The sequence below is a fragment of the Manacus candei genome, unplaced genomic scaffold (genome assembly GCF_025592945.1).
Source record: "Manacus candei isolate 608988 ecotype Guabito, Panama unplaced genomic scaffold, ASM2559294v1 h1tg000005l, whole genome shotgun sequence".
In the NCBI taxonomy this organism is placed as follows: domain Eukaryota; kingdom Metazoa; phylum Chordata; class Aves; order Passeriformes; family Pipridae; genus Manacus; species Manacus candei.
In genome coordinates, this window is record NW_026138053.1 from 312,929 (window position 1) to 327,855 (window position 14,927).

The 14,927-nt window shown below is 40.9% G+C and overlaps 1 protein-coding gene across 14 annotated transcripts in view; it reads left to right on the forward strand.

The window, feature by feature from the left end:
• PTPRF (protein tyrosine phosphatase receptor type F) overlaps window positions 1-14,927 on the forward strand; it is a 376,048-nt gene that overhangs the window by 48,378 nt on the left and 312,743 nt on the right. The gene's annotated exons all lie outside the window — the stretch shown is intronic.

Sequence of the window (14,927 nt, forward strand, 5' to 3'; positions counted from 1 at the left end):
CTTTTCTCTTGGTTTATTTTGAGTATAAGGAGAAGCAAAAGGCTGGTTGGAGTAAAGAGTCCTAGGGTGATAAAAGCAAAAGTGAAGAGCTGGACATTTTCATGAAGATCTTTGTTTAATTGTGACTTAGCCCTGAAACATATGAATCCACAGTTTTTCGTGTTTTTTTACATGCCACTGTTCTTTTTCTGCCACTTCTACCCTATTTTGAATTGTATTTACTGTTAACCTAAGGGGGATATAACCTACTGTATCTGATTTTTAAGTAATTTGTCTCTGATTTTGTGGTTAAAAGGCCTAGAAAGTTCTTGAGATTTACAGTTGGAGAAAATATTATGATGCTATCTTAGCATTTGGTAGTGGTGTGGTTGCTGTAGGAATAGTTGTGTCCTATTTTAATGTCCAAGTTTCTACAAGTTCAGTTTTGAGTGTTTTCAATAAAATCTTCAAGAATGATTCAAGTCTGGGAGACATTTCAGTGAGTGATTTAAAGCTCAAACTGTTCACTGAAGGGAAGGTGAAAAGGTGACATTGCTGTTGCTTAGAAATACTTAAGTAAGAGAAAGATATCAATTTAGAAGAAAAGGAAAGAAGAAAGCTACAGGAAAAGCCAAATTGATAGTTGAAGCAAGACAATTTGCAGAGAGAACATAGAAAAGGTGTTTACGGGAAGTAATTAGCGGTTGATGCAATTTTTTAAGGGACTTAGTAGATCAAAGATGCGGTGGCTTTAGCAGGTTTTCACCTAAAAATTTGTAGTTACCAATTTTATCACAGCATGCTTTTGGACTTTCTGAAGTTGAAAGGTTTATGAAAGGATTCCCCTCCTTTTCCCCTGTGTCCTTCCAGTGGTGCTTCAGCCCTTCACTGTCCCTCCTCATTGCTTTTGATCTGTTGGTTTTTGATGGTACAGCCAAGGTAACATAAAGGCTGTTGATGCTGGGAGAGGTCTTGTTCTCGCTGCCAGCCACTGCTTCTCTTGTGTGGTACCAGTATCAGCATGTGCTTAGTGTGGTGGTGGTGAGTCACTCCCAGTGCCTAATTAGCAGCAAAAATTAGAGGAGCTTTTAGCTCTTTGCACCAGCTAGATGAGAGCACTGTCACCGCTGGGATAACAGAGGGACCAGTGCCGTTGGAAGTGAGAAATGGGACAGTGCATTTTGGTGTCAGTGATGCATTGGGTTATTTCAGCTGTTTGTGCACCTGTGTTTCCAGAGACCCGGAGCACCCTGCCAAACCAGACATAGGTCTCCAGTTGAAGAAGCGATCCAGACAGTTCTGCTTCCCAGCCAATGGATTAATCCTGTGTTTTCAGCAGATGCTGTGAAATGGATAAATTTAAGACTGTTGTTATGCACTTTGCTTTCCAAATATCCCAGTGAAACATTTGCAGAGTTAGTCATCTAGGCAGAGGGTGGACAACTCCTACTATTCCTTACAGGCATATGATGTGGGAGATGCACGATTACACCCTTGTGGTATCTTTTTCTTAACTGTTTTTTTTTTCAGGCGGGGCGTTGCTGAAGAGCAGAGGGATTTGAGGTTTTTTCTGCTGTCAGACCTTGTCTGTATTTTTATCAGCTCTCTCTCAGAGAAGCTGTGAATTTCATAACTCTAAATCCATGAACTTTGGGGATCCTACTGGTCACTTATTGATATGGTGTCCTTTTGGGACGAAGGACTAATTTTTCAGGCTATTGCAAGAAGAGAACTCCTGAAGCACAAAAAAAAATTTGCAGTGTGGCTATTCTAAATTAAATGTCAGGGTATTGTGGTGGCCTGGTTAAGCTACTATTTTCCCTGGATGCTGGGACTGACCATACAGTGTAAGGAAGAATAAGGAGTTGAGCAAGGGAGAAGAGAGCTGTTGCTCTAGGTCTGGCTGTGCTCCCTGGGCTTGCTGAGACATTTAGACTCCGCTCTTGGTGCTTTGATTTCTAGGCGAACCTGGCACTGCCAGGTGCTCCAGCCTGCTGGTGGGATGCACCTTGTGGAGCTCAGGGTATGCTGATGCTTTGGACCCAACCTGTCTTCCCATGAAGCTGATACACGTGGAATAGTTCCTGAAAGAGACAAAACCATCTGACTTGTGTATTTCTGCATTTTATTGGAAAACACAAGTTGTTGGAGTTCGAGATCACAGCTGGGGGGGGTGTCCATTGGTCCATGACTTCTGTGGGTGTGGGTAATGGTGTAATGTGTACCTGCAGCCTTCTTCTGCCAGGAGATCACTTTCTTTTTAAGGTTGCAGTCCCTGACCCTGTGTGAGTGAGTGCAAGGGGCTTTCAGTTACTCAGGAATAATTTTGTGTTGTGAAAAGCTGATGGAAGAGAAGAGGTTAATGAAACTTCTCAGCTCTCTTCAAAACAAAAGCTCTCTTTTCAGCCCTGGGTTTAGTTTTTAATTAGTTTGGATTACAGTTTGATTTAAAGCAGGTAAAGGGAGTATGAGTTCATGTGATCTAGAGGTTTGAGCATTATGCTGCTATTTGTACTTTTTTGGTTAATAATGTATCCTGTACTAGAAGGATGACTGGTGGTTTAACAGAATTCCTTCCTGTAAAACATTTTTAAAGAAAAACTAGCCTGTTTTTGCAAACTTCATTCCAGATTAGAGTTGCTAGATAGCAGTGCAGAATAGTGTTTTATTGTGAAATTCACTTCTGTTTAGGAAAAAATAAATTCTGTGAAATACCTAATTCAGTGGCTTTACATTTTTTTCCTTCTTCCTCTAAGCTATAGAGGCAGCATAATTTTATATACTTCATATTGAAAATTCATTCAAATGCAGTCTGGATTTATTTATTTTATACTGTCTCATCAGCAAAATATACTTTTTTGTTTGAATGTATTTTATAGATATATAAAAAAGCAGGCTAAAAAGAATGTTCCAGAGGAATTGTTTTATTGGTTAGCACAATATATGTGCTTTTAATGCAATTTAGATTGTATCTAGTGAAAATTGAGCTTGAAATTCTGAAGCTTGTGCTTGTTCTTGTGAATAATGCACGCTTTAAGTCAACACTTTGCATCATTATTTTGAGCAATGATTTAGCCTTGATATATTTCAAAGCACATGTATTAGATAATGTGCTGTATACATACATGGTTATTTATGGATATAAACTTTCTGATTAGATATTAATGTTAAAATATCAAAATGTTTGCTGAAGATGTCTTCCTTGTTCTGCCCTTTAGTCAAAACACAGTGTTAATACTGGATGTAAGAAATGATATGCAGGTACTAAAATTTGCCAGTTTTTGGTTAATCAAGTTTAGCGCTCTGTTTATAACTCAAAGCTTTTTTCCTTCAAAATGTATACTAAATGATATGTAAAATAAATTTAAGAGGATATGTTTTCTAGCAAGCAGTTTATTGTAGTTTGATTGTTGAGAAGGCCCCATTTTTTGGGTATTTAGAGGAAGCTAGTCCTGAAAATGTCTTAGTGGAACAAATTACCTGATTGAAGACAATGCATTTGATACTCTTTGTTTCAGAAGGGGAGCTATTTGTGCAGTCAGAAGGACTAAGCTAGTGGCAGTGTCTGGAAAGCATGTCCTTTGTCTAAATGAAAAAGCCACCCTGAGAAAGGATTTATATTTGGATATTTTGGGAGAGAGCTGCCACCTGTTCTTCTGTCTTTACTGTTACACCTTTAGCTGAGTGTTTCCTTCTCTGTCCTTCCTTGATACACAAGAATGATGAGCTGTTTTGTGGAAAAGGACTTCCCACAGTTTGAAGAAAGGGATAAAAAAGCCCTGTTGCCAGCTTCTTTTGCTAGCCATTATCTGTCTCAGTGGTGTGGAGCTTGTGTGTAAATGCAAATTTAGTAGTTATTGTTTCTTGAGTTACACTTGGTTGTTAGTCATTGCTGAGATTTGTAATGGTGACATTTTGATAAAGCTACAGTGTGCAGATGTGTTCATCTCCTTCCATATGAAGAAACTTCTTTTAAGCACATGTAAAGGACCTTTCTTAATTCCAAATACCATTCTGTAAAAGATTGCTGTGAAGCTGGTTATTTTGTTTTTGTAATGTAATTCCACTCACAGCCTTAATTTCATTTCTTTCTTTATTTAATAGATCTGGGTTGCTGACTAATTATACCTGTAGTGCCCCAGTGCTGTAAATCTTCTATGCTGAAATTAAGACGAGAGTTTGTAGTGTTTATCTAGAGGATCTTCACTGGTCCCAGCAGGATGGTGTATTTCCTCTGCTGAAAATCGTCAAGAGCTGGGATTTACTCAGGATCGTTCTCTGGCAGCTGCTATGCAACAAACTCCCCCTTTGCAGTGGTATTTTGGATTTTGTCCATCAGCACTTTGCAGATAGCTGCCTGGGGAAAGCAGATACCTGGATGGCTAACCTACGGTCCACTGCAAATACTGGACTTGCTGATTTGGAGGTAGAAGCCTTCAATAGTGTATGCAATGTAATTGGAACCTTCCCTTATAATTTCTTGTAATGATTGCTTGCATATGTTGGCTAAGCCTGCAACATCTGACTTTCATAACCCTTCATCCATGGTAAAGCTGTGCAGATACATCATCCCTCGAGGGATAGTGAGGTGTAAAAGGGCAGGGGCTGATGTACAAGCTGACTGACCCATACTTTCCTCTTCTGCAGTGGCACTGTGATCTATGGTGTAGAGCAAAGACATCTTTAACTTTCTGAAGCAGGGAGGACTTGCCCTAATGATGTAGCACATAATTTATAAAGCCTTTTATCCAGAGAGTATGCAAGTGTTTTAAGAGCCACAGATGTTACTTTGTATGTCCGAACTATTCTCTACAGGTGAAGCCAAGGCAATGCTGGTCATGGCCTGAAGTCTTCTGAGGTTGTCCAAGCAGAACTTTGTTTCTCTAGGTAATGTTCTAGGTGGTTTCTACAAAGAATTCGATGTGAGAAGGAGATAAATAAAGTTATAAACTTGCTAGGTGCTAAAATAAAAGTGATGATCTGAGGGAAGTGTTTTGTTAATCTAGTATTTGGGGACTAATTATTCCTGTGTTCTTTATGTTCTAGCTATTTGCTAGGTATACTGTGAGCTGAGCAAAGTGGGGCCAATCTATTCACATCAAATATTTGTCTGCACTCTTCCTGTACCTTTATTTTGCGTGTATGTAGGTGTTGACTGATAGTAAGGAAAACAGTGGGTAAACAGTTCAGTCAAAAAAGCTTATTTATAAAATCTTAACATATATCTAAGAAGGAACCCCCGCCATTGAGCAGAGTAATGAAGTTTAACACAGGCACAGTTTCAATCACTATTTTGGATTAATAGTTGCTGATGGTAGAAAGAGCCATTTCTACCAAAGTGCTAATGCTGCTGAAGGATGTGAGAAATGCTGCTGTATCCACAATGCAAAATAATGTATTTTCCTTTTTTGTTGACTGGAGCTTGGTTCATGAGGAAGCTGAGGGAATTATCCCCAGCCAGCAGCATCTCCAACCTACCTCTGCCTTGCCCAGTGAATCCTGCTGTCCTGTTGTCACCTGTATAGTTATGAAGATGTATGAGACCCCAACCTCCATGTAATACAGCTCTGGGCAGTGGTGGATTTTCGCTTGAGTTGCTTTGCACACCAACGCCAACATGTCAGATGCAGTTTACGCTGTTTGAATGAACAGCAGCCCTCTAGCAGGAACTTTTAAAAACATTACTCAATAAAATTCCATGCAGAGTTGAGATAGTGAAGATAATCCTCCATTTGCTTGTAGAACAGGTGTACATTATATAAGACAGGATGTCACTGGGGATGGTTTTTGAGACTTATGGTTGGGAGGGAAAGAATTTCGCATGGTAGAGCGTGTGCTGGATTTCCTTGTCTTGGGCTAGATTTTAGTTGAAATTCCTGTGTGCTTTGTGGGGAGAGATCTGCTCTGGTCTCTGAGACTGTGCTGCCAGTTTGACAGCTCAAATAGAGATTCCTCATGCTCACACACCTTTTGACTTCTGTAAGCTTTGAAGAAATGCAGTTTGTAGAAGTGTAATTTCTCCTCAGTTCTCCTCGAGCTGACCCAGCCCCCTGGTTAATTTGCTGCTTGCTGTAACGTTAAGCCTCGTAAAACTCAGAATGTTGAGCTCTAAACCTGCATTTGCTATGAGCCCTAGAAGTCAAATCAATAATTGGAAGATCTGTAGTTCCTTATCCCAGAGGAAATGCTGTGCTGGTACGACACGCCTGAGGCTGTCAAGAGTAGTGCAGCTGGGTATCCCTGTTTTGTCCTGGTGTTTGGATCTCCTCATGTGACACCTCAGGAGAGGGTGGCTCTGGCGTAGCCTTTCCCTGCAGGGAGAGGGCAGCAGGAGGAGAAGTGGTCTCTGAAAGAGAGCTCTGCCCTTCTCCATAATAGTGAGATAAAACATATGAATGTCAATGAAGCATCCTTCTGCAGAGTCAACTCTCCCCTTACATCCATGAGCCTTACTGGGTACCAATTCCCTGCCCTCTTATCTGATGTTTTCTCCATAATTACAGGGAATAACGATGTTGAGTTTTTCCTTAAGGCAAGTGTTTGACAGAAATCTTGGCAAACACTTTTGACATTGTTTTTTTGGCATTGGCAGGGAGCATCTGGGTGCAGAGGGGAGAAGTGTCGAGGCTGTGTTTGGGGGCAGCTTGGAGCCGCACAGGGCTCGCTCAGCATATTCATTAGGGGTTTAGTAACACAGAGATACCAGAAAATGGAAAACTTGCCAGTGCCAGAGAGGGAGAGCTGCCCTCCGCCTGCACAGGGCTCTAATGGCTGCAGTTTTGGACATAACCAATTCTAATTCCCACAGAGATGTTTTCTTGCATCAGTTCATATGTGCAGAGATGTGCATAGCAGAGCCTTCCTGTGAAGAGTGGCACACAGCAAGGTCTGAGGTTAATGGATGATACGGATTTATGCATAATTTTGGTTACACTGGCCAGTTTCTGAGTTCAAACCTCTTGCCATTAGAGAATGTCTCTTCCATTTAGCCTAAAAACATGTACTGTGTGGCCAGACAGTGGGACAGTAGGTGACCATGCATCAGCTCATAGACCATCAGTCAAAAAAGACAGTGCTTACATCATTAGATGTGAGATCATTGCAGAACAAAATTGATAGAGAAAATTAATTATGCAGCTTTTATATTAATCCAAATATCTCTGACTGGGATGATAAGTCTTCTAGCACACTTACAAAATTTTAATATATGATATCTTACCTCACTGGAGAAGAGCGTCTCTTGTAGTCTTTTTAAAATTCTGTTGCCTTGACCACTGAGGTCTGGGCTGTCCATGAAGCTGCATTTTGGGAGGTTTGTGTTTCTGTCACTGTTAGCAACACTAATGAATAGCTTACTATGAGGTTGTCTGTTTACTGTGTGGTTGCATGATTTCTGGGAGCTTTTGATTTAAACTTATTGTGGAAAAATGAAGAAATACCAAAGTATTTACCAGAAAAATTATGCGTATTTGTGATGTAAAGTTACTCCCGTTTGAACTTTCCACAAGCTTATAATGATGGTAAGAAGCACTGGAGCACGCAGACAAGTTTTTTGTGGTGACTGGGAGAATCTGAGCTTCAGCCTCTTCATGTTGTGCAGCTTCAGCATTTCCAGGCTGGCTGGCAAATGTGGTGGAGGTAATGTAGCAAGATGGAAGGCTGCAACAGAATCTGTGTCTTGGTATTCTTAAGTTTAGTTTCCATGTGTCGAACTGTTTTACTTTTCTCTATGTAATTGAGCACTGTAGAGATGTGAAAACCCATGAAGTGCCCTGTGGTGGAAACTGTGTTTAACAGTCTTCTGTAGTATGAGAGAGACTTGAGCGTGGTTGAGAATTTTTTGCAGCAGAGTAGATCACAGGAGCTGTTAAGTGCATGAAGGAATGACACCTTCAGCAAGTGCCTGTAATATGTACACAGTGTGCATGCAGGCGGGGGGGGGAGAAAAATTCCCAATTTTACAACTGGCTTGTTTCTGCAATGTTTTAAGAGGATATAGACATTGTGGTGTGTGAAAAATAATGTATGGTTTATTAATTTTGAAATTTTAAGTCTACTCTGAGAGACAGGCACATCTAATCTAAATGTGTTTGCAACAGCCAGAAATGCAAAGGCACATTTTCCTTAGGTGTGGAACGTCACAGATTTATTTCATTGTTTACTCTGGTGTTGATAGATGCTGCAAAGGCTTTAGACATGGAGTTGAAATAGTACCTCTTGTTCTGGGTCTCTGGGGTGGCTGGGATCAGCCCTAATTTGGTTAGAGTCACCATTCTTTTTAAAGTGGCGACACCTGAAATCTGTAATTTACATACTCGCACAGCTTTCACAGCGTTCAGAGACTCCAGGCAATGCTGTCCATCGTTTCCCTGTGTTTTAAAGCCTCTGGCAATAGCCATTAGGTAAAATGCATCACTAAAAGGCGTAACTGTGGGGAATGGATTATACCAAACACTTTACTGCGCTGGTACTCTGGAGAACTGTTGAGGGATACGAAAAACATGGACATTTAGCTGGTGTTAGAATATGTGTCTGAACACTGTGCCGATGGAACGAGCTTTTTAAGGAGAAAAGTTGCTGCTGTTTGTTATTTCAGGTGAATGCAAAACTAAAGTGCCTTAGGGGATAGCTGTGACAGAGTGATGGTTTTGAGCAGGCTGACACTGATGGTGGAGCTCTGTTTTGAGAGAGGATGTCCCCAGTGTCACACTGGGGGAGGCAGCTGAGCCGTGCATGGGGCTGTGGAGTCACCAGTACTTGTTCGTCCTGGCAGTTGTTTAGCTACAGAAGAAGGAAAAAAAGTAAAACCCACGTGGTGTGGAAGGTCGTAGCTTTGCTTTGCTGCTTGGAGATATTTCAGGGTAGCAGCACTGCGGCTGTGCCCATTCCTGGCAGGTTGCTGAGGAGAACTGGGCAAGCCAGGGAGAAATCTTGTTCCCTCCAGATACGGGGACTGCAGTAGTGTGGACTTTTTTTTTCCTGAAAAACCGCAATTGTCCAGTCTTTAGCCAGCAAAGAGAGAAAAGCTTTTTAAGTCATTACATCACAGAATCACAGAATATTCTGCAAGGAGATGAAAAAAAGGGTGAAAACTCACTTTTCTTTGTGATCTTGGACTGCACATTCAAAAAGTATATATAAAACACAGTTTTAAAAGAAACCCAAAACTTGAGTTCAGCCCTAATGTCTCCTGCAAAGGGTTCCTGGCTTTTTATATAGTTTTTGGAACAGCTTTACTTACACTCAAAAATACTTCTTTTTTTCCCCTTTTCTTAATTGCATGGAGCATGCTGTGCTGTGAGCTTTGAGAGTACCCACCCTTCTTGGCCATCACTGTCTCCTTCAATCAGAAGGAGAAAAAAACCAAACCAAAGCAACATCAGGTGTGGGAGACACCCATAAGTGCGTGTTGGGAGCAGTGCAAGGCAGAGGAGCTCATGTGTGGGTGGTGCAAGCTGGGCCAGCACAGCTCCGGATCTTGGGTAGCACCAGCCTCTGCCATGGGAATTGAGACAGGGACATGTTCAGCCTCTGAACATGTGCAGAGGCTGCAGATGTTTCCCCCTGTCAGAATCCACCCTTCACTCCCGAGTAGGAGGCTGTAATAATGAAGATGGGGGAAAGGTGCTCAGAGTGAAAGTGACCTTGTGAACCTTCTCTGCTGACTCATTTGCATTAGCTCTGATGCTCCCTGAAGCCTCTGTGGCCCTGTGGCTCTTAGTAGAGGCATCTGATGGTAAGGTCTTAACCTTTGTTTCCATTATTTGGATATTATATATTATTATATACTCTTGTATAACGAAATATTCCAGGTCATCTTGCATTTCAAGTCTTTTTCCTTCCTTTTTCTCTTGGATTACACTCGCTGCTCTGCACTTCCAATAGCAACCATTGCTGTATCTTGGCACAGCCATTGGGAAAGTTTTGATGGTGGAGTTAATAGGAAAAATATTCTAATGTTCTAGACTAAGTCAAGTAAATTGAGGCTTCGTGCTTTGTACCAACCCACAGCATACTGTTACATCTCCGAATTTCTTAATTTGCATGTGATGTATGTATTTTTTCTCATTATGTTAGTTTTTGTGGAAAGAAGTACTGTGTTGTTGAAAGACAAAGTAAATTAAGTAAGCTGGGTAGAAAATGGTCATCACAAAATGTGTTGGCTGTGTGCACTATAAGTACCCAGACCTCGGATGGTGAAGAAATGGATGACTTGCTCTTCTTACTGATTTTTAAACTTCAATCGGAAGAGTAAAACTGGGGCCTGCTGTCCTTCTCCTTAAACCCTGCTTTCTTTAAATAAAACTCAAATCAAGACGTGATTTCGTTTCCTATTCTGGTGGAGGCTCGTGTAGGCTATTTCGGATGAGTTTGCCAGGATCTATTTTTGGGACGGATGTCCGCTGGACCCGTAGCAGGAGTCGAGACCTTGACAGATCGCGGAGCTGCTTGGAAGAGGTGGTGCTTGCAGGCGGCCACTGTTCCTCTGCCAGCCTTCGCAGCCGATCAATTCATTATTCTGCTGAGTGCCTAAAGAGAATACCCTTGTGGCTGTTCAACGTGGCTCCAAAACAAAAACATATTTTACTCATTTAATAATTGAAAATACATTATTATGTAAGGCTTCGTTGGTACTTCATGGTGCTAGAAGAGCTGTTGTTACTGGGCTTTAACCCCATATTTAACAACCTGCAGGCTGTTGGAAGACGTTGCTTAAACCCAAGCAGTTTAATGACACTGACCAACTTCTTTATTTCTTTTTTTTCTTTTTTTTTTTTTTTAAGAATCAATTATGAATCTTGGTCTAAATACGTTCTGTGCTCCCTCTGCTGGCTCAGCATCATGGATTAGCACTTTGCCTGCTCTCCCCATGGGGAGCAGTGATGGACGTGTGCCCACAAAGTAAGAACACTGGAGCACAAGCCTCATTAAAATTAAAGCAGGAGAGACCTCAGTGTGTCAGAAAGGAAAAGGTGGTTTGGGCCAGGAAACCCATTTTGTATTCAGTGGTCGCATAAGGTTTTATTAACAGAGATAGAGCTATAATTTGGGAATAGTATGTCAATAAAAAAGGTGCCATCTTTTAAAGGTAGTTAGCTTTTCCAAAAAATAAAATGGGAAGCGGGTAGTATTGACAGGAAAATAACATTTTAGTAGTAAGCTTTGGGAAGCTGAAGTTTATATCAGGGTAGAATCATGCTCTTTACATACAATTAAAAGAGCAGGGGAAATTAAATGCATTTTAGGTGTGATTTGATGCCTACAGTTTCTTTTTCCTTAGAAACCAATGATTATGTGTTAAATTTATCTTGGCATATGAAAAAGATGTAATGACTTGCACTAACAAGATAAAGGAGAAGGCAGCACTTAATTTCCTAGGTAATACACAAAATAAAAATGATTTGCATGCTTTCAAATGATTATGCACAACCTTGTTAAATGCTGTGCAATACAAACAAAGAACAAATGAGTTATCCAGATAGGACACCTTTTTGTGACTGCAGAATGCCCACGGAGGGGCAGGAGGCACAGGACTCGTTCTCCACCAGTGCTCAGGTTTTTGATAAGCATTGCTGGCAGGGCAATACACTGAGAAACACAGCGGTGTCAGGAACGTAAAACGGCGATGAAATGTCTGTGTGATATTTCATGGTTACATGATGGCGCTTTGGTTAAGGATGTGCTTGTTCTCTGAATTTAAATTGAGTTGCTCTCCTCTATATATGTTCAGTCCCCCATTGCTGGGTAAGGTATAATCCACTGGTGATGCTGACAGCCCTGCTCCTCCTGTTTTCTTGGAGGGACTCTCCTAGTACCATGTCATTTACTGCTGCTGTTTTACAGGCAAATCCACTATTTGAGATCCCAGAGGGCATTTGGTGTCTTTGCAGGCTACTGTAATGAGTAATGGCCCTAGCAGCAATAGCTGGTAGTGCAGCGTGTACGGGCTGGTGCGGCGCTGTAATGAGGCGTGGAGAGGAGCTTTGTACCCGGCTCACTCTGTCTGAGTTGTCAGTCACTGCTACATCATGGTTGAAACGGTTTATTGAGTATGACTGCCAAATTTTACGCAGGTGCCAGATTAATTCTGATGTATTGTACTTGTAACGGTGACTCTGGACAGTTTGCAGTGTCTCTGCTGGAAGACTGTCAATGGGAATGTATAAGCAGTTGGCTTAACATATCAGTGGTGCTGTAAATAATTTCCCCTGCTATTTTCAAAACATCTCAAAAAGGAAATATGTTAAATAGAAACAGGGAGGGGTTCCTGCTGTGAGCTAGATTCTCTCCAGTTTTGATTGCCTTTTAGATGGGCAAGGGCTGTTCAGAGTGTCGCTGTTGTTCCTGTACCTCTGGAATGTCAAGTCCACTCTACATTGTGTGAGATGGATATTCAGATATCCTGCTGCTTCTCTTGCAAGGATCTTTGTTCCTTCCTCCTTCCCTACCCCCGCTTCCCATTGGCTGAAGTGAAGAAAAGCCTTTATGCCCACTGTCTCTGGCCTTCCCAGGGGAGAGGTCCTGGTTTCTCTCCTAAGAGCTGTATCTTGCTTTTGGCAACAGGTACCTCACAATCAAACTTAGTGACTAGTTCAGACCTCTGGATCTCAAATAATTCACGTGATTTCTTCTGCTATTGCTGTTGTCTCACTTGACACCCGTGCAGAGCTGTGTTCATTAATTATTCAGCTTTTGGTATACTTCTAAAATAGAGTATTCTTTGCCTGAGTAATTTGGAGTGGGGGGGAACCCCAACCCTAATTTTCTAGTGAGTATTAGCCACATTCAAAGGCTGTTTTTTAATACAGAATTGAAAACCAGCTTCTGCTTACACAGTGTGATATTTAAAGCAATCTCTACTGACCATACAAATCACATTAGTTATTTTGCTAGCTTGCTACTTGCCTACTTTGCCATAATTTTGTAGCAAGGCTTATTGATGAGTCTTGCTTTTCAATAGCAGCCTTCCAAGAATTAAGCTTCGAAACTGATCCAGCTTTGCTTTCTCATTTTTTAATCACATTCCACTCCATAGTGGAAGCTTGTTTTATCTCATACCTTCCTGCTGTCCCTGGTGAGGTTGCCTTATCATAAATTCATTAATTTCCTCATGATGTTCCACTGAAATTACTGACTGGTTTGTTTTTTCTTCTCTGTTTTGGTAAAACTTCCAAAGATTTCTAATGAGTTGAGGAAGCATTTTGCAGAAACTGTGCTCATTGTATTTCTAGTCTGACTTTTTTACAGGGCTTTGTAACTTGGCAGTAAGTGGTTGTATTAGGATATATGTGGTGGGAGCAGTCTGGGGACAGGGTAACCTTACAGGTTTCTTCTGCCTTTAACTTTGGAGATTTTTTGATCTAGCTCTGCAAAGAAAATTCAAGTAAAGTCACCAAAAAATATCAGTTTCTGGAAGCAGTAATTTTTCATTTTTTTATTACTATAGCTTTATGGTTTGCTCTTAGGCAAAAATAAGTGAAAGAATAGAGTGCTGATCATGTAATTCTCATGCATTCTGTCTTTGGGACAATGCAGCTACAAATCTCACTATTATTTGTGGGCTTTTTGCGGCTGAAATGTATGGAGTGGGTAATATTCCTGTCTGTTTGTGAAGCACCATTTTTTTACTGTGGGCTCCAATCTCAGCTGGAGATTTTGGTGGTGTTTCTATGCTAGTAATCTTGACGCTGTGGACCAAGCATTCAGCCTTCCTCTGTGAAAGTGTTTTGGGTGAAACCAAGAGTGGTGTTTGGGGTTAATCAACTGAAGATATTTACACAGTATTTGTAGGGAATGCCACCTCTCTGAGTGTAGCAGATGGAATGTGAATTTTTTTTCATATTTGCTGGGGATATGTCCGGATATATCCAATAGTGATTGTTTTCAGTTGAATTACCACAATTATTTTGGAGCATCAATAGCAGTTACTATATGCAGTTAAAAGATTGCAAAGCTTGCAAGCCCCTTAGGAGGGGCTTCATGTCAAGGCAAGTTTTATACAGGGATCATGCATGAAACTTTGTGAATGACTGTTTTGTGGAACAGCTTGATGGAGAGTCCCTGAGAAGAGAATCACATCTTGGTGCAGTTGGTTTGCAGTGGAAGTAGAGTAAAGCCACTGTGACAGCAGCTGTCTTGTACTTGATTTTTAGCAATAAACCCCCCCATCACTGTCATAGGCAACCTCTGTAATGAGAGTGACATGAAAATTTTGAAGATGAGAATTCCTTCGCTCTTTTCCTTTGTAAAAGAAAGAACTAAGAGTTTAAAATGGCCACAGGATGCGCAGTGACTGTTGAATGACAGAGTGTAAAAAGGCTTAGACTTAATGCCACCAATAAAAAAAGGTATCTTTTGAAGGGAAAATCCAATATTGTCAAACCAGAGGTGGTTACTAAAAGTAAAAAGATGCCTCTCGGAAAGAGGAAGCCATCATAAAACAAGGAAACTAGAAAAGGGCCTGAATTCTGGAAAGCTGAATGTAAGGATGAAATAGGAAAGTCTGCTTCCAAGGTTAGCTTAATAGCAATTGTAAGGAAAAACCACTATTAAAACCTTCTCCAGCGTTTGAGAAAGATAGGAAGGAAAATGTGGAAACTAAAGTATTTCTTTGCATGTGAGAAAATTGTAGAGTGAGTTGTACACATTGGAGCCTTTTTCTTGCAGAAGACTTTTCTGAGGAACTGTCTCAAATTGAAGTGTCAGTGGAATAGGATTTATAATTAATTGGTGAAAGGAACTGTAACAAATCATCAGGACCAGATGGTATTAAATCAAGATTTCTAAAAGCATTTGAATGTGAACTTGATGAGCTGCTGACTCTGGTGTGTAACCTATTACTTAAGTCGGCCTTGATGCCGAAGAATAGAAGATTACAAATGTGATGCCAGGCTTTTTTTCATTTTTTTGTAATTTCTTTTTCCTTCAGAGCTTGATGAGTGTAACAG